The sequence below is a fragment of the Chiloscyllium punctatum genome, chromosome 20 (genome assembly GCF_047496795.1).
Source record: "Chiloscyllium punctatum isolate Juve2018m chromosome 20, sChiPun1.3, whole genome shotgun sequence".
In the NCBI taxonomy this organism is placed as follows: domain Eukaryota; kingdom Metazoa; phylum Chordata; class Chondrichthyes; order Orectolobiformes; family Hemiscylliidae; genus Chiloscyllium; species Chiloscyllium punctatum.
Genome location: NC_092758.1, coordinates 39,465,314 through 39,489,355, shown reverse-complemented (window position 1 = coordinate 39,489,355; position 24,042 = coordinate 39,465,314). Strand labels below are relative to the sequence as shown.

Here is a 24,042-nt window from a genome sequence, read left to right as displayed (position 1 = left end):
CTTTTTCACGCAAAGGGTGGGGTGTGTGTGAAATGAGCTGCCAGAGGAATTACAATATTTAAAAGGCATCTGGGATGTATATGAATCGGAAGGGTTTAGAATAAATAGGCCAAATGCTGGCAAATGGGACGAGATTAGTTTAGGATATCTGGATCGGCATGAACGAGTTGGACCAAAGGGTCTGTTTCCATGCTGCTCATCTCCATGACTCTATGTAGAAGCAAAATTAATGATTAAAACGAAATTAAACTGCCTAAGTAAATAAAAAGTGAATGAATACATATCAAACACAAATTAAGAGTAAGATACATCATTGCCAAAAAATCTTTAATTTCTAATTTAATGCAATTTCAGAAGTAGCACTGGAAAATGGTGAAAGCAACAAGTTCTAAAGAAGTTCAGGAAAATATTGACACAATTCTAAGTTTGCCATTACATTGAGGAAGATTGCTTTTAACATTCAAATGTTACCTGCAGTTATTGAGAACTTTAACCCAAAGATTGTCTACCAACAAACTAACATTTTTCATCATTATTCAATCAAGCCTGCCTAGAAAAAAATTTACTGCAGACTTGTTTGGGAATTATACAGCTTTGCAAACATTTTAACTTTTTAAAAAATTCTTATATACTTCTTGTCCGATATGCACTTGTCACACTGCAACTTCCTATTAAATGTAACAGCATGTTCAAAATTAAATTTTGAAATCACAGGTTTCCGTTTTTATTAGCTTGGACTTGAACTAAAATTAACTTTGGACCCAAATGTTTTGTGCTCTGCTGAACAACACATTCTCAAGCAACAATGATCCAGTACATTTACAGGTCACTAATTTCAAGGAAGCTCTTATGGTGATAAGACGGAAGCAATGTGCCGTGCCACTGTGTTGATAAGCAATGGTAAAATCTGATCCGGATTCCTTTGTGAATTGCTGCACAAGTCTGTATGAACAATTAAAAGCTGGCAGAAGGCACATGTGGAACTTGGCAAAAGGATGTCTGCTGTAAAGATGTTTCCTTTGTTGCTACTCAGGCTGACAAACAACATTGTTCCCACAATTAATATCTTTACCTTTTTCAAAACTACTCAACAGCTGATTAAAAAAATCATGTAATATTCCCACATTCAGCTGTATCACATGAACAGCAAACATCACTATAAATATCACAAACTCACTCTATTTTTAAGAATTATTACCATCTTTATCAAATCATTCTTCATCTTATAAATAATTCTTCATATTAAAAACTACTCAGCTATTTTACAACAGAGTAAACCTGGAGTTGAGACCATGGAATTTAGTTGATCATCCCTTCCTTCCTAAACTCCCTCCACCTAGAGTTCATCACAAAAGGGAATTAATATTCCTCAGCCTTAGGCTGTTCCAAAGTATCTGATAGCTGATGAATTGATTTGTGCTCATGTTAGGTACAACATTTACAACAGCCAAGTTTCAGAATTAGCAGGGAGATAAATCATTAGTGGTAAGGAGGATAATGGAATATTTAACTCAAAGATACAATTTTTAAAATATCTAGAAACTGAAAATATAATCAGCTGCAGAAAATTTTAAATGCAACATTATGTTTAGTTAACTTGACTGAATGCCTTGAAGCAAAGGCAAATAAACTTATGTCACTTACACATTTTCAAAAGGCCTTGTTAAATTACAGAACTAGCAATTTGGATATAGAACTGGCTCAAGGTAGAAGACAGAGGGTTGTAGTGGAAGGTTGCTTTCCAGACTGGAATCTCTGACCAGCGGTATGCCACAAGGATCGGTGCTGGGTCCACTGCTTTTATATAAGTTGTATAATATAAATTATAAATAGATTATATATTTGATATAAATTGTATAAATTTATATAAAGGCTTTGGATGTGAACACAGGAGGTATGTTTAGTAAGTTTGCAGATAACACCAAAATTGGAGATGTAGCAGACAGAGAAGGTGGTTACCTCAGAGTACAATGGGACCTTGATCAGATGGCTGCAGAGTGCAGATTCATAGTACCTTGAAAGTGGAGTCGCAGGTAGACAGGATAGTAAAGGCAAGGTTTGGTATACTCGCCTGTATTGGTCAGTGCATTGAGTAAAGGAATTAGGAGATCATGTTGAGAGTCTACAGGACATTGATTAGGCCAGTTTTGGAATACTGCATTCAATTCTGGTTTCCCTCCTAGAGGAAGGATGTTGTGAAACTTGAAAGGGCTCAGAAAAGATTGACAAGGATGTTGCTAGGGTTGGAGGGTTTGAGCTGTAGGGACAGATTGAATAGGTTGGGGCTATTTTCCATGCAGCATCAAAGACTGAGGGGTGACCTTACAGAGGTTTATAAAATTATGCAGGGCATGGATAGGGTGAATAGACAAGATCTTTTCCCCAGGTTGGCGGAGTCCAAAACTAGATGGCATAGGTTTAGGATGAGAAGGGAAAGATTTAATTAGGACCTAAGAGGCAAATTTTTCACAGAGGGCAGGTGTGCATGAAATGAGCTGCCAAAGGAAGTGGTGGAGGCTGGTACAATTACAACATTCAAAAGGCATCTGGATGGGTATATGAACAGGAAGGGTTTAGAGAAATATGGGCCAAATGCTGGCAAATGGGATTAGGTTAATTTTGGGTATCTGGTTGGCATGAGTTAGATCCAAGGGTCTGTTTCCATGCTGTACCTCTTTGTGACTCTAAATCACAACAATGCAGACTCCCAAGATTAGAACATGCAAATTCAGAAGACAAATACTGCAACTGAAAATAAACTGACTACAAAATAGAAATCAAAGTTAGGGAGTCAGGAGTGTTATTGGTTGGCAAGGTTAGTTAGTCACACTGGCAAAAGTCAGGAAGTAATATTCCAAACGGATTGCTATCAATATCACCATGCAATTAACTGATTCATACTCTAGAATCTTCTTAAATGCATCTATGTTAGGTCAATTGAAATCGGTGTTTCACTTCCAACCATTCTTTGGGTAAAGAGTTATCTGCTGATCTTCCTTTTGGATATATTAGTGACTACCTTCTCTATGATTATAAATTCTGGCCTCCTCTGTGAGTAGAAACACCATCTGTCTGGCCTTATCAGATCTTTTCATAATCTTAAGGACCTCTAACAGGTCACTCTCAATTTGGAAACCAAAACTTTTCAGTTCTGATATCATGATAGTAAATCAATTCCTCAATGTTTCTATATCTCTTTTATATATAGGAATACATAAATCACCCTATGTAAGGTTAACTCACTCAAAAACACAAAGAAAACAAGTATCTCGGGTTCATTTCTCTAGAAAACAAATGAAGGTGGTTATATTAAGCTTATACAAATCCTTAGCTAAACTACACAGAATACTGTATACAAAGCCGATCTGTATATAACAAAAAGGAAGCACCGAGGAAGGTGGAAAAAAGATTTACCAGAATGATACCAAAGTGAAAACCGCACTGACATTTCATACATGAACTTTAAAAAAAACAAAAAAAAAGACCAAATAACCTCTTTTTAAGATGTGGTTTGCAGCATAAATGTTAGACAGGACATCATAATGAACTCGCGGTTCTTTTTGAAATAAGCCATAGGATCTTTTCCATTCATGGAAGATGGCAGATAAACTCATTTTAACATGTCATCCTTTTGTACTGCACTCATCTGTCAGTAATAAACACTACAGACAAATTACTGTCTTTATTTTCTGGGCACACAACTAGGATAAAAGGAGAAACTGAAAAAGCAAAACTAATTTTTATTTTAAGTATTCAATCAAACTTTCATCAGGAAATAAGAATCCAAAGCTGGTTTCAAGGCCAGAGCTTGCTCAGCAATAAAGGAAACTTTATGCACAATTAAGTTTCTTTCTGGCAGATTAAAGTTTAACATTTTAACATGAAAATCATCTTTTAAATTAAGCACTAAATTAAGCAACAGGCCTAAGGGAAAGACAACAGAACGAGGACATGTCACAACCCAATGGACTAGCCACACTACCATACATCAAGAGCATTTCCGAACTGACAGCCAGACTACTGCGACCACTAGGACTCATAACAGCACACAAACCAACAGCCACACTCAGACAACAACTCACCAGGTCATCAGGACAAAGGACATGATTCCCAGCATGAGCAAAACCAATGTAGTGTACAAAATCTCAAGCAAGGACTGCACAAAACACTACATAGGACAAACAGGAAGACAGCTAACGATCTGCATCCATGAACACCAACTAGCCACGAAATGACACGACCAGCTATCCTTAGTATCCACACATGCAGATGACAAGCAACATGAATTCGACTGGGACAACACTACTATTATAGGACAAGCCAAACAGAGAACAGCCAGGGAATTCCTAGAGGCATGGCATTGATCTACAGATTCAATCAATAAGCACATCGACCTGGACCCAATATACCGGCCACTGTAGCGGACAGCTGGAACTGACAACCGGAAGAGGCAGATTCAAACCACTACAAATGCCGGAGAAAAGATCACAGAAGCGCTTCACAGGAGGCTCCCAAGCACTGAGGATGTCACCTAGACAGGGGATGAAACGTCTGCACCAGAAATTCCTAGCTCGGCTAACAGAACCACAACAACATAGATAGGGTAAATAGGCAAAGTCTTTTCCCTGGGGTGGGGGAGTAGAGAACTAGAGGGCATAGGTTTAGGGCGAGGGGAAAGATATAAAAGAGACCTATGGTGCAACTTTTTCACAGAAGATGGTATGTGTATGGAATGAGCTGTTCAGAGGAAGTGGTGGAGGCTGGTACAACTGCAACATTTAAGAGGTATTTGAATGTGTATATGAATAGGAAGAGTTTGGAGGGATATGGGCCAGGTGCTGGCAGGTGGGACTAGAGTGGGTTAGGATATCTGGTCGGCATGGACGGGTTGGACCGAAGGGTCTGTTTCCATGCTGTACATCTCTATGACTCTAAATAGGGGCTAAGAGAAAAACACAATTGAAGGATAAATCAAATGATAAAAGGTAAAAGGAATAGCAACGATTAAAGTAAAGAAACAAAAATATGTTGATATATGTGAAGTATGAATGACTGCAGTTGTCAAAATGCAAAGTGCATTTTTATTAAATACTGCTATTTTCTATTAAATTTTGATATGAAGAAGGAGGGTAGAAAAAAGCTGCTAACAGAATATAGATGTCAGAATTGTAAAGCAGTTGGGACTAACCAGATTGATTGCCAAAAGAAGCAGCATAGACCCAATGGGCATAATGAAACAATACTTTACAAAAGGAAACTAAGATTCCAGTAAAAGAAATCAGAAAACCAAAAGTAAAGAAGCACTGAAGCTTAACGGTGCAAAAGGTCATTCAGCCCACTGTGTTTGCACTGACTCTTTGCTATTAAACAAAATGGAGATAGATCACAGAAAAGTACTTCAATCATTTTTCTTTTTCACATTCTCCAACTATTTTTTCTTTCTTTTCTGAAAACTGTGGAGAGATAAACATTGGATGAAATACCATAATGTTTTGTGTGCAGAATTGAATTAATAAATGGCATTGTGAAAGGCGGAGTTTTACTATGCCTAAAATTGTTGAATACGGTATTGACTCCTGAATACTGCAGATGAAATTCTGTTCCTTGATCACAGGATCATTATAAAGCAAAATGAAACCCAAGGCAACAAGCTAACATTAGGCCTAACAATAAAAAGCTTGGTAAAGAGACAGGTTTTAAAGAATTTCATGCAGTAGTAGAAAGTTGGAGGGATTAAGGGAGGAAAGTTAACATTGTAATTGTAATTATGTAGCTTCAACATTATTCAGAAACTAATGGAAAGAAAACATATAAGCATCAGTTTGACAGGATGCTACCACAACTTGAGCCACTGAAATGTCTGTCCTTTATAGAATATGTATTGACTTTTTTTTAGCAAATAAATGTTAAGTTACTTATGTTAACCAAGCGTATAGTCTTGACAACATTGCAATGGCAGTTTTAATGCTTTGTCCACAGATTTAATGTTTTAAACACTAAATGGTTTAAGATTATGCACTGATTAAGACTAAAGGGCAGATTTACCACAAGTTCTTTCCCCAATTTTAGGAGAAACACAAGGTTGGATACTACATCACCAAGCTAAAACAAATAGCATGAGAATTTACTTTAGCATGCAGCAATAATATGGAAATTGGCTTTCTTGGTGAACTGCAATACCTTTAAACTGATTAGCAATTCACCTTTTCATATTGTAATTTAACAGTGAACATAATTTCGTTATTGTACTAAATTAGATTTGTAAACATATATATATTATGAGGAGAAAAAGATGACAGTAATACTAATCACCAGTACAACACAGAAGAACAGCATAATAAATGGGGAAACACAACTTAGGGAAATTAACAATAATTACCATAAACTAAGCAGGCTACATCATTCAAGGATAAGCAAGGAATATGTGAAGAAAATTGTTATTCCAAGTTTTACACTCTGATAGCAACTAAAATGAAAGGTGCAATATGAATATGTAACTACCTTGTACTGATTTGCATATTTTGGATATAAGCATGGCAACATATTCTCATGTATACACAGACACGCACTTTGGAAGTACGGCCACAACTTTAATTGACAAGATGCACTGCTTTAGCAGATGAATACTGATGGGAAAAACAATAATGTTGTGCATAAGGCATGCATTCATTGACTAGGCATTTTTAAAAAGCTGACAGTCTCAAATCAAATATCAAGGCATTCTACCTACAAACATCAGCAGGCATTAAAAGTAATGCCTTCAAGCAATGACACTGCCATTATAATAAAATTGCCAGATTGCCAAGGCCTGCTATTTTAAATATGATTGATATTGAAGTCAATATGGCTTATTTGGCTTACAATAATTTAGTTGTGAATATATTCAAGTGCAAAAACTGATCCAAAAAGGCAATCAAATGGTAATATAACAGAAGGCATGCCAACCAAAACAATGAGAAGTGCTCTAGCAAAATAGACTTCTTTACACAAGTTTTCTGTTAACTTATACTCATTACATCAGAATTCTCCCTTTTATAATAACTTAGTAAAGGAGCAATGGTGCTCTATGTATTTCAAGCACATGAATTATTCAACCGTCTTACAACAATACGATCAGATTTGCTGAACCACACTAACGGGAAGCAAAGTTTCATTTTCCAACAGCCAAGTCTTTTGCTACAAAATCAATACAAGATTACAATAGGTCAGAAAATACTGGAATTCTTGCTTTTACTATGACTCCTCCTGGGAGATCACATTAGAGAACCAGTGCATTATTTATAAAGGCTAAAAATTACATCTCCCTTTGGACTTTGCTTACATGCGAATCTTAATATCTTCAGATCACAATTGTTTTTTGTTTCATTGTGCCAGTACTTATTCTCATTTACTTCTTCTGTGCAAATAGTTAACGATCGGTCAACACAAAACCTTCAGAACCTTTACTTCCGAAGAAAGGTCACTGGTTCTAAAACATAATCTCTGCTTTCTTTCCACAGATGCTGAGTTGCTTCAGTAATTTTTGTTTTTGTTACCTTCAGCAATTCTTCATAAATTACTATCTTTATAAATTCTACTTAATACTAGTTTCATTTTAAATTATTTAATTATTGCTTAGAATCCTCCCCATATTTCATTCAACAGTATTAAGAAAAGCTGCACTTTGTCCTTCTCACATTGTCATTGAATGATCTGACAAATTTGCATCTACAATCTCCCACACAGCAAATTTCTATACTCCCATTAAAAATTCAAACATTAAAAGACCATCACATTAAGCCTGGCATAGGCATGAACAGTAAATTTTGAACACGTGCAAATACTTAGAAATGTTGTTTAGGTAAATCAAGCAACATTAAGTATGAGGAAATCATTAGGAAATGTAAAAAGAGGGAAAACAATCCAGTTAACTCATTTTTTTAGAAAATGGGTTGAAGATAGTCAGAGCAGAAAAGAATGATTCTTCAGTGAAAAAGTATAGGTTACTGGTTAATAGTGTACTACCATGAACAGCTATGAAACAGAAAACTCAAAGCTAAGGTAATGACGAATACAAATAACAAGAAATGCCTACTAAAATCTGTGACAAGATATCAGTATATATGATGAGTGACTACAGACTGTGGTATGAAGCATACAACACATGAAGTTGCTTCTCACACCTGGGATGCACAAACTGAAGAAATGCACCATTTTTAAAACCAGGTAGCAAAGAATGCTTCAGAAAATCTATGTCCAGCAACCAAACATCAGAATATTAAGCTTCCTTCAACAATCAGTGAATGATGGATATTTAAGGCTAGCTGAAGGGCTCAAACTAATTTCATTTTTTTAAACAAGGCATAATGAAAATCCAAATTAGAATATCCAAGAACACAAATTTCTATCAAACTTTTGCCATCTCTGGAAAGGTTAAGGACTCGAGAAGATGAGATCTTTTGCCTTGATATTAATATTTATTTTAAACAAGTAACATTCAATGGTGAGTGACAGTTGGTAGACTTGCATGAGTGGAATTTAGAATCTGGATTTGAAACTTATGTTTTACCTCATTCATGAAAACAAAAGTTTGATTAAAATAATTTACTGCCTTTATGAATCTCTCTGCAAGGTACTCAATGCAATCGATTCGAATTCCATACTCCTCATTATTTGCTCCTTTGCAAGGCTCACTCTCGGCCATCTATCACAAATGTTCTTTAGAACTGCAGTAAGGTTGATGGGAACAATATCAGAGACATATGATGCCAAAAAGAGTAGAACAGGATTGTTTCAGATTTGTTTACACTGAACTGTACAAAGTCATTGTGTATCCTGTAGGACAATGTCAGATTGGCAGGTGAATTATAAGTAGCGAATCAATTGATCAAAAGTGGTGCAAAGATGAGAGTTGGATAAAACTGAAAAAACAAAACAGCTTGTATTTTGACAACATATTATCAAATCTTCACGCGAGTCAAAGTACTTTAGAGCCAATTGATTACCTTTGAAACGTAGTCACTGTAACTCCTACCAATGTCTTCTTCCCAGTTTTATTTCTTGCCTCTACCCGTAAAATTGTACACAAATGTATACAATCTTAATCTCTTTTTGTATCATAATTATTTTGTTCTGAATGCCACATGCATGAGACAGGTTTAACCTTTTCAGAGTAAGAGATCCCTTAGGGCACAATGCCCAAAATACATCTCCTACCCATTCTAAGTTGTACCACCAGATACTTTACATTTATCTGAGTTTGCAAACATTCTGAAGTGGAACATCTAACAATACAACACACTACCAATATTCTATATAAGGTTACAAATTAATAGGGGTAGAAGTAGGTCATTTGATTCATTATGCCTGCTCCACCCTTCAACGAGATCATTGCCAATCTGATCATTTCCTGCCTTTTGCCCATAACCCAGTTCCCTTAAAAGATCAAAAATCGGTCTTCTTTGTCATTTCCTGGTTCCCCATTATTATTTCTTTGCTATCCAAGGGGTTTATGATCAGACTGGCTTTGATTTTCCTTTCTAAATCTTTAAAAAAGGTCTTAAAATCTGTTTTAGGATTTGTGGCTAGTTTGCCAATAGGTTATTTTTCCCTTTTTTTGGATCATCTTTTATTGGCTTTTAACACTGCCCAATCCTCTAGATGATCAACAATTTTTGCCACGTTTTATGTGTTTATTTCTTTTGAATTGATACTATCTTGAATTTCTTTGGACAGCCATGGCCAGTTTATCCCTTTCCTAGACTCCTCCTCCTTCACAGAGAATTGTCCTTGCTGTGAGTCACAAACTATTTTCTGCCATTGTCCCTCAACCTTTTTATCTGCTAAACTCCTTTCCCAGTCCACTCAACTAACTCAACACTCATTCTTCTGAAATTACCCTTATTTAAAACATTCAGCACTGTTGTTTCCAGCCCAAGTTTCTTACTCGCAAACTTAGCTCTAAATTTTACCATATTATGGTCACTGCTCTAAGATCTTGCCTCATTACACATTACCAGACCCAAAACAGACTGATCCCTTGCGGGATCCACAATATAGTGTTCCAGGAAACTGTCCTGAATACACTGTATGAATTTTTACTCATGGCTACCTTCACAAGTTTGCTTCTTCTAATCCATATGATGATTAAAGTCACCTATGAATAATGTACTGCTTTTACTACTTGCCCTCATTATTTCATGATTTATTCTCTGACCTACAGAAAAGTTACCACTAGGGTCGTCTTTACCTTATTTCTTATGTCCAAACATATGACTTCTACATCATCCAATCCAAAATAATTTCTTGCAATCATACTTATTACATCTCATACTAACAAAGCTACCCCACTATCCCTTCCTTCCTACATGCCCTTTCAAAAATTATCAGAATCCTGAATATTTAATTCCCATTTTGATCTTTGTAACCACGTCTCTGTAATCACTATAAGACCATGCCCATTAATCTTTACTTATGTCATTAATTTATTTTTTTTGAATAACACATGTATTTATGAGCCATTAATCATGCCTTTATACCAATTTGTCTCTCTTTTAACATATTTTCTGCTGTTTTATGACTGTATATGCCTGTCCCTTACTGCTCTGCTCTGGATGTTATTATCAAAACAGTTCCCTGGCAATGCTGCCATATCCTTTGCTTTGTTATAGAATTCCTAGATTACGGAAAGAGGCTATTCAGCCCATTGAGTCTGCACCAACCTGCCCAGACTCAACACCCATCTCCACCCTTTCCTGTAATCCTGCATTTAACATGGCTAACCTACCTAGCCTGTACATCCTGGATACTACAGGTCAATCCAACTAATCTGGACATGTTTGGACTGAGAAATCCATGCAAATTCGGGGAGAACATGCAAACTCCACACAGTCGCCCAAGACTGGAATCAAATCAGAGACACTGGCGCGAAGGCAGCACTGCTAACCATTGAGCCACTGTGCAACAACCCTCATCCCCACTGTGCTGCCCTTATCCCATATATCCTCCTGCCTAAGCACCCTGCTCCCCAAAAGAATTTGTTTGAAGCCGACAGTATAGCCGTCGCAATCCAATTAGATGAGACACAGATCCTACTACAGTTCAAGTGAAGTCAATCTCACTGAAACTGCTTCTTTCTATCCCAATTCTACTGCCAGTGTCCCTTGAATGGAAACCCATTCCTGCCACATTAATCTTTAAGTTATGTATCTAACTCCTTGACTTTAGGTACCCTGAGCTAGGATGTCTGTGGTCCAAGCAAATGGGGGTCGTGGATGCAGTTCAATGTATAACGATTGCGAATGAATGGAAATATAGGGAAAATAAAGGAAAATCCAATTTTCAGATTTCAAACAGGGCAACGGGTCTGCAAAATAACATGAAAAGTTGGAGTTTTAGACAGATATATCTGCAAAATTCCTGTCTTTTTATGTCAAGGCAACAAAATTAAGAAGTGGTAATGTAAGCCAGTGCAGAATTTGATTCAAGCAATGTAAAAGGTACAGTACATTTAGTGTGTTATCCATGAATACAAAGACAAAGATTTTCTCTACTGCAAACCATCTTCTTAATCCATAATTCCCTCCATCTCACCAACAAAAGAGGATCACAGACTTCTTTGGCACAAACATCATGAAAAAGGTCATCTGTATTTGCTATATCCTTCGCACAAACTCAAGTGAAACCTTATTTGCCCTACCCTAATACTGTCTGTTCAGAAATCTTATTACATATCTCTGAAACAGATGCTATTTGAACCTGATTGAGAAGTTGAGATATTACCGCCATACCACATCTGCCACTCTCCTCCCACCCTCTCTAATCTCACTTGGTTTCCTTGATTCTACTACCATTGATTTGATCACCTTTCCCTCCTCAACCCAACATTAGCCAACTTTGTGAATGGTTCTCTCTCTTTCTCTCCTTTAACTATCTTCACCCACTCTAATTTCTCTCCACAGAGTAAAAAGGCTTATATCTAAATGGTGCAAGATTGCAAAACATCTTGAGTCTCAATGATGAATTGCCAAAAGGTTAGTATGTAGGTACAGCAATTAGGAAAGCCAACCGAATGCTAAGATTTTTCACAAGGGGTTCTGAATACAAAAGTAGGATGGTTATGCTCCAGTTATACAGGGCATTTGTGGGACTACGTTTGAAATACTATGCACAGTATTGGAGGCACATTGCATTGGAGGCAGTTCAGGGATTTACTAGATTAATAGCTGAAATGGGTGAGTTATCAACACAGGAAAGATTGAAGAGGCTAGACATCTACTGCTGAATTTAGAAGAGCAAGAAGCAACTTGGTTAAAACAGAAAGTTCCAAAGGGTCTTGATAAGGCAGATTCAAAGAGGATGTTTCATCTTGTGGTAAAATGGGGAACTCTAAAAATCATTTTAAAACAGATGAGGCAAAGCTTTTAATCTCAATGATGACACCCTTTGGAATGCTCATCCTGAAAAGGTATTGGAAGCAGAGTCCTTCAACACTTTTAACGCAGAGGTAGATGGATTCTCGTTAAGCAAGGGGTTGTAAGGTTATCAATGACAGGCTAGAATCTGCATTTGAAGTTACAATCATATCAACCATGATCTTCTTAAATGAGACAGCTGGCTCAACAGACTGAATAGCCTACTCCTACTTCAGATTCACTTGTTCTGTTTACAACATTGATGCCATATTTGAAACAAAGATGAGTTTCCAATCTTATACTAGGACTTCCAGTTTCCACTCCAAGATCACCCAAGTTGTCCTTCTCAGATCCTTGCTAATGAAACCCTCATTCATTCGAGTTACTACTTCTCAAGTTGAATATTCCAACTCTTGTTTTCTGCTGGCTGATGCCTGCACACAACCATCCATAAACAAGGCCATCTTAAAACCGTGCTATCTATATATTGATCTGCTGCAAGTTTCGGTCATCTATTAGCTCTGCTTGCTGACCTACACAGACTCCTGGCAACACCATGATTTTAAAATACTCAATGTTATTTTCAGATACATTCATGGCCTTGCACACCTCTATCTCTAATACACACCTATGCCACATCTGAAATCAATCTCTCCTTCAATTCTCTTCTTTTATTCAGAGGATGTGGGTGTTGCTGGCTGGGCCAGAATTTATTGCCCAAACTCAGAGGGCAATTAAGAGTCAACAACATTGCCGGGAGTCTGGAGGTACACGAAGGCCAGACCAGGTAAAGACTGATTTCCTTCCCTAAGGAAACTGTGAACCAGATGATCTTATGACAATTGACAGTGGTTACATGGTCCTGACTGGAATAGGTTTTTCATCCAGATTTCTTTTCAAACTGAATTCAAATTTCACCATCTGTCATTCAACCACACATCCTCAAAACACTAAACTGGGGTTCTGGGTTACTTCTGGGTAGTGACCACTACCACTACCACTCGGCACGGTGGCACAGTGGTTAGCACTGCTGCCTCACAGCGCCGGAGACCCGGGTTCAATTCCCGCCTTAGGCGACTGACTGTGTGGAGTTTGCACGTTCTCACCGTGTCTGCGTGGGTTTCCTCTGGGTGCTCCAGGTGCTCCGGTTTCCTCCCACAGTCCAAAGATGTGCAGATCAGGTGAATTGGCCATGCTAAATTGCCCGTAGTGTTAGGTAAGGGGTAGATGTAGGGGTACGGGTGGGTTACACTTCGGCGGGGCATTGTGGACTTGTTGGGCCGAAGGGCCTGTTTCCACACTGTAAGTAATCTAATCTAAAGTAATCTAATCTAATCTACCATTGGTGTGTGCTTCTCTAATAATTTATTTATTGGTGGTGGGCTTGCCTTCAGTTGCTTCTCTTTGGTATAGCTATAATCTTCTCTGCCTTTCCACCTCACTTCCCTCTTTAAAACGTACTTGATTTGACCAAGCTTTTCATTACCTGATTTAATATCTCAATTGTTTCAGTGCCATACTATATTTTATAATGCTCATCATGAGATGTTTCATTACATCAAAGTCATTTTGTGAATTGGTGGTTGTCAGAGAAGAATTTTTAAAGAGATAATCAAATGGAGGTTTTGATAAAGCAGACTGTAATAGATTATTCCGCATGCGATGAAACAGTAATGAAGAGGCACAGAAATAAATTATGAAAAAGGTCAAATGGAAGACCAGGAAACATCTCTTCACTTGGGACGGGAGGTGACACAGGAGCTTAGTGTGAAATTCTGTGCCACTAATGACCTGCTTAGCTCGTAAGGAAAGCAGCATGATCTTGATGATCAGAGTCATCTATTCCTATACTGTAACATTCAGTATTCTTAAGTAGTCGAGTGTGCATTGCTGGAAATGCACAGGTGAGACAGCATCCGAAAAGCAGGAGAATCGATGTTTCAAGCATAAGCTCTTCATCAGGGGCAAAGGGCTTAAGCCCGAAACAGCGATTCTCCTGCTCCTCAGATGCTGCCTGACCTGCTGTACTTTTCCAGCACCACACTCTCGACTCTGACCTCCAGCATCTGCAGTCCTAATTTTCTACTAGTATTTTTAGGAACACAAGATACGGTGAATTATATGAATACTGAAACAGCTCAATTTTGCAGATCATTAAAAATCAGGTTAATTTAGTAGCTCTGATAAACAAATAATGCTTAAAACAGAGAGCACAGAACAATATCGCGCAGAACAGGCCCTTCGGCCCTCAATGTTGCGCCGACCTGTGAACTATTCTCAGCTCATTCCCCTACACTATCCCATCATCATCCATGTGCTTATCCAAGAATTGTTTAAATCTCCCTAATGTGGCTGAGTTAACTACATTGGCAGGTAAAACATTCCACGCCCTTACCACTCTGAGTAAAGAACCTGCCTCTGACATCTGTCTTAAATCTATCACCCCTCAATTTGGAGTTATGTCCCCTCATACAAGCTGACGTCATCATCATAGGGAAAAGACGTTCATTGTCTACCCTACCTAATCCTCTGATCATCTTGTACGTAGAGCAGAAGGAACATTTTGAAACAGAACTGTTAGGACAAGGAATATATTTTCAGAGTTATAGGTCGAGGCAGAGACAATAGAAGCTTTCAACTCTAGACTGAATTGGCAGATGAAAAAAACAGGTTCTGGGTATGGAAGCAGCTGGGAAAATGCAAACGAAATTAATTGCTTGTATAAAAACAAAATGCCAATGTGAACTGTTGGTCCAAGTCAGCTGTTTTAATGTTTGAGTTTATTTGTGTATACATTTATATTTAGATGAAATATAAAACTGCAATGTTCAGTAGTTTCTGACAATAGTAACTGAATAAAAATTAAATAAGTGTAATAGTTTCTTCAGATGCAAAGTTTAAACAGAATGGGTCGAGATTTAGACCACAAAAATGATTATATAAAACTGACATGCTCATGCTGCTAGTTGTCACAATATGTTTACATTTTTTATAAAAAGATGTCTATTGAAAATTATTTACTGAAATTCAGAATGTTCCTTTCTTTAAAATAAGGTTTTACAAAATTTGAAGTTGCCCCAAGTGATTAATTTCATGCGAGAGGATCAACTACTTTATTTCTTTTTCATAATTCTAGCTCATGATTCCTGTGTAACTTGATTTCACAGTGTTACACATGTTCACATTAGAAGAAACTAAATTAATCAAAACTGCTTTAACTATTGCCAATGACAGGTCATATACTACATATTTTCCATTGAGACAAAGCAGTAGTTTTATTACAACATGAATTATGCAGTCCAACTTGGATATCTGAGCAAACAAATGGCAGAAGAACTGAAAAGATTCGGTGCATCAGTCTTCACACTGGAAGACATCAGCAGCATACCAGAATTTCAAGAGAATGTGGGGCAGAGGCGAGTGTTGTGCCACCACCAAGGTGGTGGTGCTGGGAAAGCCGAAAACTCTGAATGTGGACAAATCACCCGAACCAGAGTTCAGAAGTAGATAGTGGGGAGATAGTAAAGGCATAGGTGGTGATGTTTCAGGAAACACTGGAAGCACAGATGGTCCCACAGGACTAGAAAATGGCTAATGCAACACCTCTGCTAAGAAAGGAGGGAGGTAGAAGACAGGAAATTATAGGCTGGTTTGTCTGACTTTGGTTGTTGGTAAGATTTGAGAGTCCACTATAAAACGTGAGATTGCAGAATACTTGAAAGGCAAAGAGTGGGGATAAAGGAGTCTTTTTCAGGATGGCAGCTGGCAGCCAGTGAATTCCACAAGGGACAGTGTTGGGACCATAAGTATTCACATTCCATATTAACCATCTGAATGAAGGAACTGAGGGCATTGTTTCTAAGTTTCCAGATGACCAAAAGATAGATGGAGGGACAGGTATGTTGAGGAAGGTGAGAGTCTGTAGGAGGATTTGGATAAGCTAGGAGAGTGGTTAAAGAAGTGGCAGACGGAATGCAATGTGGGAAGGCGTGTAGTTATGCAGTCTGGTAGGAAGAATAGAGGCACAGTCTATCTTCTAAATGGGGAAAGGCTTTGGAAGTCTGAAGCACAAAGGGACTTGGGAGTTAAGGATTCCCTTAATGGTAACACACAGGTTCAGTTGGCAGTTAGGAAGGCAAATGCAATGTTTGCATTCATTCAGGAGGTCTAGAATACAAAAGCAGAACAGTACTGCTGAGGCTTTAAAAGGTTCTGGTTAGACCACATTTGGAATAATGTGAGCAACTTGCGGCCTCGTATCCAAGGAAAGACTTTGTGGTCTTGGAGGGGGCCCAGAGGAGGTTTACATGAATGATCCCAAGGATGAAGGGCTTGTCCTATGAGGAACGGTTGGGGACTCTGGGTCTGTACTCAATGGAGATTTGAAGAATTGGGGGGGTGGGGGGAACTAATTAAAACTTTCAGCATACTGAGGCACCCAAATAAAGCAGACGTGGAGAAGATGTTCCAGTAGTAGGAGAGAATACGACTTAAGGGTACAGCCTCAGGCTAGGGTGGGATGCCTCTGGTTCGCAGGTAGATTGTAAGGAAATCACATTCCCATCGCTTGGCATTCAAAGCCATTTGCATGGCCATTTCCTAGTTATTCAAAATCTATTTACATTGTCATCTACTGTTCACGTTTTCATCCCCTATTCAGTAATTAATAAAAACATTACAGTTGGAATTTGACTATAGTCCCCTATAGTCAAATGATTTGCAACAGATTAGACCATTACATTGTTTCTGAGGATGAAGTAGTCACTGCATTGCGTCTTGAATGGCAAGTGACAGTGGAGGAATGGCTGGAGTTTGTCTTGTGGCTATTACTAACTGTGTTGTAAAGATTTTGTATAAAGGAAGGGCTGTTTCCTTTGTTCAGGGACAGCTTCTGCCATGACACCATAAGCCCTGCGAGGTGTGTATTAAAGTTTCCTCCAGAAAGCTTGCAGTGTACTGTGTTTAATAAATTTGGTTGTTGGTCACAAAAGTTGGCGTTTACAGTTGCATCAAGTAAGGGTCTCAGAAAAAAAAACTTAACATATAGTGGCAGCAGAAGGATTCCAACATACATGGACCTTCCAGGTGGACTGAATAAGCCATTGTGAGTGTTGGTTGCGTGAAACTGATGGGCCCACAAGGCGAGATTCACCTTGATCTCTCTCTCTCTCTAAACTTAACAGACCCCTCATCTCCTGGGACTCTGTGGTGATGTAATCTCTGACGTAACTTGCACACCAACAAGTCGCTTTGCACAAAACTGGGTTTAATTGGGGGTTCAGGTCCCCTGGTTTAATTGGGGTTTGAGACCCCAGACATATAGACTAAGAATAGGGGTTTGGGTCCCTGTGAGAAGTGAGAATGGAGGTTAAAGGAGTTTGGATTCCTCTAGTGATGAGGTTTGAGGCTCCAGAACATTAAAAAAAGTTAGAAATCAGGAACTTCAAAGAAATACATCAAACAAAATGTGTTACTTTTTAAAGTTATTGCCTTTATCCCCAACCTCCCCTGAGAAGTACTTTTAAGATAACGTGGCATCACTGGGAAAAGGAGGAGAAAAAGTGGGGCTGGTCCACTCAGATCCCAGTGAAGTGCATTGACTGTCACGGAAGCTTTGTCCAGGTTTTTGTTGAGAGAGTCTCAGTTTCTAGGCTGTGGACTCAACTCTGCAAGTCCTTCTTTTGGGGGAAGGGGATGGCATGGACTGCGGAGCCATGTGGTCCGCTGCGAGGGTTTTCTCTTTTTATAAGTGTAATTTCATCGAGAGGATGCAAATAAAAAAAGAGAAATGCTGAAATTAAGTTTGGACTAATACTGGAGTTGAAAAAGGAAGTTTCAATATAATTTATACCATACTGAAAGTGTTTGATATTTAATTATTTTGGTTTGTTAAAGTACTGGTTCAGAAAATATCAAAGTAAGTGTTTTGCTTTATTTGAATTAGGATCTCAATTCAATGTGTTTTGCAGGCTATGTAATAGTGCAGATTTTGTTTTCATATTATACAACATTATGTCCTTTTTAAAATTATCAAACTTGCAACCTTAAAACAAATTCATTGAGGACCTTGAACCCCTGGTTTGCTTGAAATTCTACAATGCCTGTATATTAAAAAAATTGTGTCAGTGGTCATTCTTTAGCCAGACGAGAGCATTGTATTATAATATCTTTGCTGCTGTGTTTTTAATGCAGAGTGTTCACAAAAAGAAGATTGCATTTTAAGTTTGATGTTTTGTTAAGATTTTAAAAAATATTAGAACTTGAGGCTGAGCTGTTTCAGTTCTCTGACCAGGGTGGTACGGTGGCTCAGTGGTTAGCACTGGTGCCCTCACAGCACTAGGAATTGGGTTCGATTCCTGGCTCAGGTGACTGTGTGGAGTTTGCACATTCTTCCTGTGTCTGCATGTCAAAGGGAAAGGGGTCTGGGTGGGTGACTTCGGAGGGTGTGGACTGGTTGGGCCGAAGGGCCTGTTTCCACACTGTAGGGAATCTAATCCTAATCCAGTAATTAGATTAGATTCCCTACAGTGTAGAAACGGACCCTTCGGCCCAACAAGTCCACACCAACCCTCCGAAGAGTAACCCACCCAGACCCATATCCCCACATTTACCCCTGACTAATGCACCTGACACTATGGGCAATTTAGCATAGCCAATTCACCTAGCCTGCACATCTTTGGACTTTGGGAGGAAACCAGAGCACCTGGAGGAAACCCACGCAGACACGAGAAGAATGTGCAAACTCCACACAGACACTCGCCGGAGGCTGGAATCGAACCTGGGACTCTGGTGTTGTGAGGCAGCAGTGCCAACCACTAATCTCTTGGCATTCAAAGCCATTTGCATGGCCATTTCCTAGTTATTCAAAAGCTATTTACTTTGTCATCTCCTACTATTTACTTTTTCAGCCCTTCAGAAATCAATAAGAACATTACAATTGGAATTTGACTAAAGTTCCTTACAGTTACAAAAAATGATTTCCAACAGATTTGACCATTAAGGGATGATTTGCATTACATTGTTTCTGAGGATAAAGTAGTCACTGCATTGCGTCATGAATGGCATGCGACTGTGGGGGAATGGCTGGGGGTTGTCCCTATGGGTATTACTAACTGTGATGTAAAGATTTTGTATAAAGGAATGGCTATTTCCTTTGTCAAGGGGAGAGCTTCTGCCATGACCCCATAAGTCCTGCGAGGTATGCGTTAAAGGTTCCTCCAGAAAGCTTTTACTGTTCTGTGTTTAATAAATTTGGTTGTTGTTCACAGGGGTTGGCGCTTTGTAGTTATATCAAGTGTCTAAGGAGCTCAAGGGGAAAAAAACTTAACTAGCCGTGCTGGATCCACTGCTTTTTTCATTGATTCAAATTACTTGAACGCAATTATAGGAGGAGCATATTAGTCAGTTTGCAGATGACCAAAACTGGTTGGGTAGTAGACAGTGAAGGAGGTTACCTCAGAGTACAATGGGACCTCGATCAGATGGGCCAACAGACTGGAGGAGTGGCAGATGGAGTTTAATTTAGATAAATGTGAGGTGTTGCATTTTTTTAAGGCAAATTAGGGGCAGGATTTGTACACTTAATGATAAGGTCCTGGGACGTGCTGCTGAATAAAAACCTAGGGGGCAGGCTCAGAGTTCCTTGAAAGTGAAGTTGCAGGTAGACAGGATAGCGAAGAATGTGTTTGGTATGCTTGCCTTTATTGATCAATGCAGCACGGGAGTATAGAAGTTGGGACGTCATGTTGCAGCTAAACAGGACATTGGTTAGACTACTTCTGGAATATTGCATTCAATTCTGGCCTCCCTGCAGGAGGAAAGATGTGAAACTAGAAAGGACTCAGAAAAGATTTACAAGAATGTTGCTAGGATTGGAGGGTTTGAGCTACAGAGAGAGGCTGAATAGGCTGGGGCTATTTTCCCTGGAATGTCACAGACTGAGGGTGACTTTTACAGAGGTTTATAAAATCATGAGGGGCATGAATAGGGCGAATAGCCAAGATCCCTCTTTTCTCTCTCTCTCTCCCCACCCCACAGTAGGGGGTCTAAAACTAGAGAGCATAGGTATAAGGCGAGATAAAAGAATTTAAAAGGGACCTATGGGGCAACTTTTCACACAGAGGATGGTTTGTGTTTGGAATGAGCTGGTCAGTGGAAGTGGTTGAGGCTGGTACAATTACAACATTTAAAAAGCATCTGGATGGGTACAATGAATAGGATAGGGTTTAGAGGAATAGGAACCAAATGCTGGCAAATGGATCTAGATTAATTTAGGATAACTGGTCGGCTGTGGACGGATTAAATGGGTTTGTTTCCAGGCTGTACAACTCACATGACTCTATGTCTTGTGGTTTAAGTCATGTGAAAAGCTGAACAAAAAACCTGCAATTTTGTACCCGCTGATAATCCGGATTTTAAAAGATTGCCCAGACAGCTTGATAAACCATTTGAGAAACCTTTTAGATTTCTATGCTGTCTAGTTAATTTAAGAAATGTTGTCACTTTTCTAATAGCATTTTTCAAGTTTAAGCTTGAAATGAAGTACCAATGTACAAATCTCAGCACATGCATCATGTATGAACTGAATTCAACTTTTTCTGCCAAAAGAACCAACATAAACCCAGAATCTTAATGTTCCTAATTGTCCTTTATCAGTCAATGCAAGGAACTGCAGTCTAACAATGTCCATTAATGGAAAAAAATAATAAACTATCCCTTAAAAAGTGATGGAAGATGTTGTCAACAATGCTAACAAACAGCACTTACACAGTAATAACCTACTCAGATCAGAGGCTAGGAATTCTGAGGGAAACAACAGACTCCTCAAAGCCAGTCAACCATCTTGGAGGCAAGTATCAGGAGTATGACAGAAATACATACACCTGGCTGTGGAGTACAACCTGAACAACTCTCGAGAAGTTTGAAACTATCTTGGATCAAGCAGCTCATTTTTTCACTCCTTCTACAACTAATGCAGGGACAGGTTGTGCATACTATCTGTAAAATATGTTGCAACAATTCATCAATAGTCCACTGACAACACCTTCTGAACCCACAATTTCTACCATCCAGAAGGACAATGGGCAACAAATACAAGGTGGACCATCATGCTCATCAACTGGTAACTGTATTACTGTCCCTTCAATGTCACTAATCAAAGACTGCATCTCCCTTCCTCAGGAAAGTACTTACACGAAATGGACTGCAGTTGTTGAGGCAGCTCACTCCAACTTCTTAAAAAGTGAACAGGGATTGGATATAAATGTTAGCCTGGTCAGAGGGGCCCACATCACTCAAAGTTTTTAAAAACGCTTAGTTTACTGCAAAAATACATTATACATCAACATAATTACATCAGTCACCAAAGCTGGGTAGAGCTAACATTTCTGAATGCTTGTCTCTAGGCAATATATTTTTTCAAAGCTACTTGATGGATTTCAATGAAACTTGGTACACCAATAGGACATGGACCAAGCAAAAATAATTAGGTTTTGGCAAAGATGTAGATCCAAATTCTGGGATTTTTTTTAAAAAACCAGTTAACATTGGAAAGATATGACAAACTGCCTCTTTTCTTCAAGAAATAAAGAGATTTAAGAGATAAGCAAAAAGCAATTGCCCAACAATAAAAAGGTGATGTTGGCCAATGAAGAGGAAAAGACAGAAGAGGATAATAGCCACAGCAGCTGGGTAGGTCACATGCAATAAACACAAAGATTCATGCAAATAATCATAGCACAGAAATGCAAAAGGATAACACTAAAGAAGTGTTTTTGCATTTTTTTGTGGGACAAGAGTAAGCCTACTCAGGACAACTATGCAAAATATTAGTTATGCTGATTAAATACATTAATACAGTACAATTCACAACTTAATTATACATTTACAATTCACAACTTAATTATACATAGTCACTCTTCACCTAACCCTATGAAATTACAATCTCTTAATTTTTACTTTCCCTTCAAAAAAGTGGGATTTAATTTCCTCACTGATATTTGAAATTCAGGATCTGTGTCCCCAGTACAATTTCAACAGAAATGTAATGCTCACATATAATTTCTTGGAACTTTTAAGAAATGATTGGTACAATTTACAACAGTGCCTACACACATTAACATGAGACACCTTAGTTTATTCGTTAGCTTGTAGTGTGATTTATTTAGAGTCGGTACTTTGGAACATCGATGAGCTTACTTATCGGAACATTAAAAAGAAATCCCTGTATTTTTCTATAATCCCAACAAACAAACTGATTCAGAGTGCGTACACATTAAATGTATTTGCTACAATAATCTCGAACCGTAATGTCTTTGAAAAATAAATGTGGATACAAAATGACATTGAATCAGAAACCTTCTTTGCAAAGTTAGTCCGCCCTAAACAAGCAGATTTACGGCCGCTATATAAAGACCAAAACATTGACTTAATCTAAAAGTGCTTCAAAGTCTGTGAACTGCCTTCGAGTTTGGCAGATTCTGGGTAATGGCTCAACAATCCAGCAGCTGCTGTTCTCCTGCCGAGAACAGAACCCAACATTTAACACCACCCCCCCCCCCCCCCCCCCCCCCCCCGCAACCAGATTCACTACCATCCGATCAGATTTCCTTTCAACCACCGGCAATCTCGGCTTTCCTCCCGGGAAATCACACACCCATCTCTTTCTCAGGTCTATTACAAGGTTGGGACAGACAAGGTTCGGGAACGAGACGTTTCATCCTTTGTTCCTCAAAGCGAAAATAAACAAAATCATTTTGATCATCCCCCCCCCCCCCAACTTGACAAAGTGCGCAATAAATAGCCGCAACTATAACTGCGGACGGGACACAGCGCCCACTTCCTAAAACTTTCGACCTCAGTCTGTCTCCCCCCCCACCCCCCCCCCCCCCCCCTCGGCAGCCATTGCGGTAAACACATCCCCCCCACCTCTGTCCCGCTGCAGTTTCAGGCCGAGCCCGGGCCCAGCAACACCACATCCCCGAAATAAAGGCGGCTTTCCCGGGGCATGGCGCCGGGAGAACAACTGGATCCAAGTAAATACTTCCAGCTAAATATCAGCCGAGAGGTTTGAAACGGCTGGAGCCGGGGATGGGGCGGCGGGAGGGGGATTGGTGCAGCTCCCGGCCCGAGGCCCCGGGGCGACGCCATGTCCCGGATTCCGCTGGAAAACTTCACAAAAACCGCCCCCCCTCCCCAAACCAACCACACTCCCAAAACCCGCCGAATTCTCCCGGTACCTGGAATTCGGCACTTCTGCCAGCTTTCCGCCTCTTTTCTTGATTTTTTTTTTACCCCCCTTTTTTCTCTCTCTCTCCCTCTCCCTTCTCCTTCTCCTGAACTTCCCTCTCGGATCCAGAGAGGAGCTGGCGACGCTCAGACTACAGGCGGAGCACAGGGAGGGAGAGTAACCCTCCGCCAGCGGGCTGGGTGGGGGAGGGGCAGGGATCAGCGACATGGGGGTGGGGGGGCATTTAGGTGATGGGGGGGGTGGGGTGAACGGGGTGGATTGGGGCTGAACGGGATGGGGGTGAGAGGGAATCAGGGGGAGTAGAGGGTGAATGAGGGAGAGAGGGTGGAGGTGACGGTGAGTGGGGAAGGAGAGGGTAATTAGGGGGTGAAGGTGAATGTGGAAGGGTGACATGGGGGGGGA

At 39.4% G+C, this 24,042-nt stretch overlaps 1 protein-coding gene across 1 annotated transcript in view; it reads right to left on the bottom strand.

Annotated features, from left to right (window-relative positions):
- The window catches only part of smad5 (SMAD family member 5), a 62,024-nt gene extending 38,244 nt beyond the window's left edge, over positions 1 to 23,780 (bottom strand). The window contains exon 1 of the mRNA XM_072590723.1: positions 23,630 to 23,780. The gene's annotated coding sequence lies outside the window, so the exon portion shown is untranslated. The remainder of the gene's footprint in view (positions 1 to 23,629) is intronic.
- Positions 23,781 to 24,042: the final 262 nt, after the last annotated feature.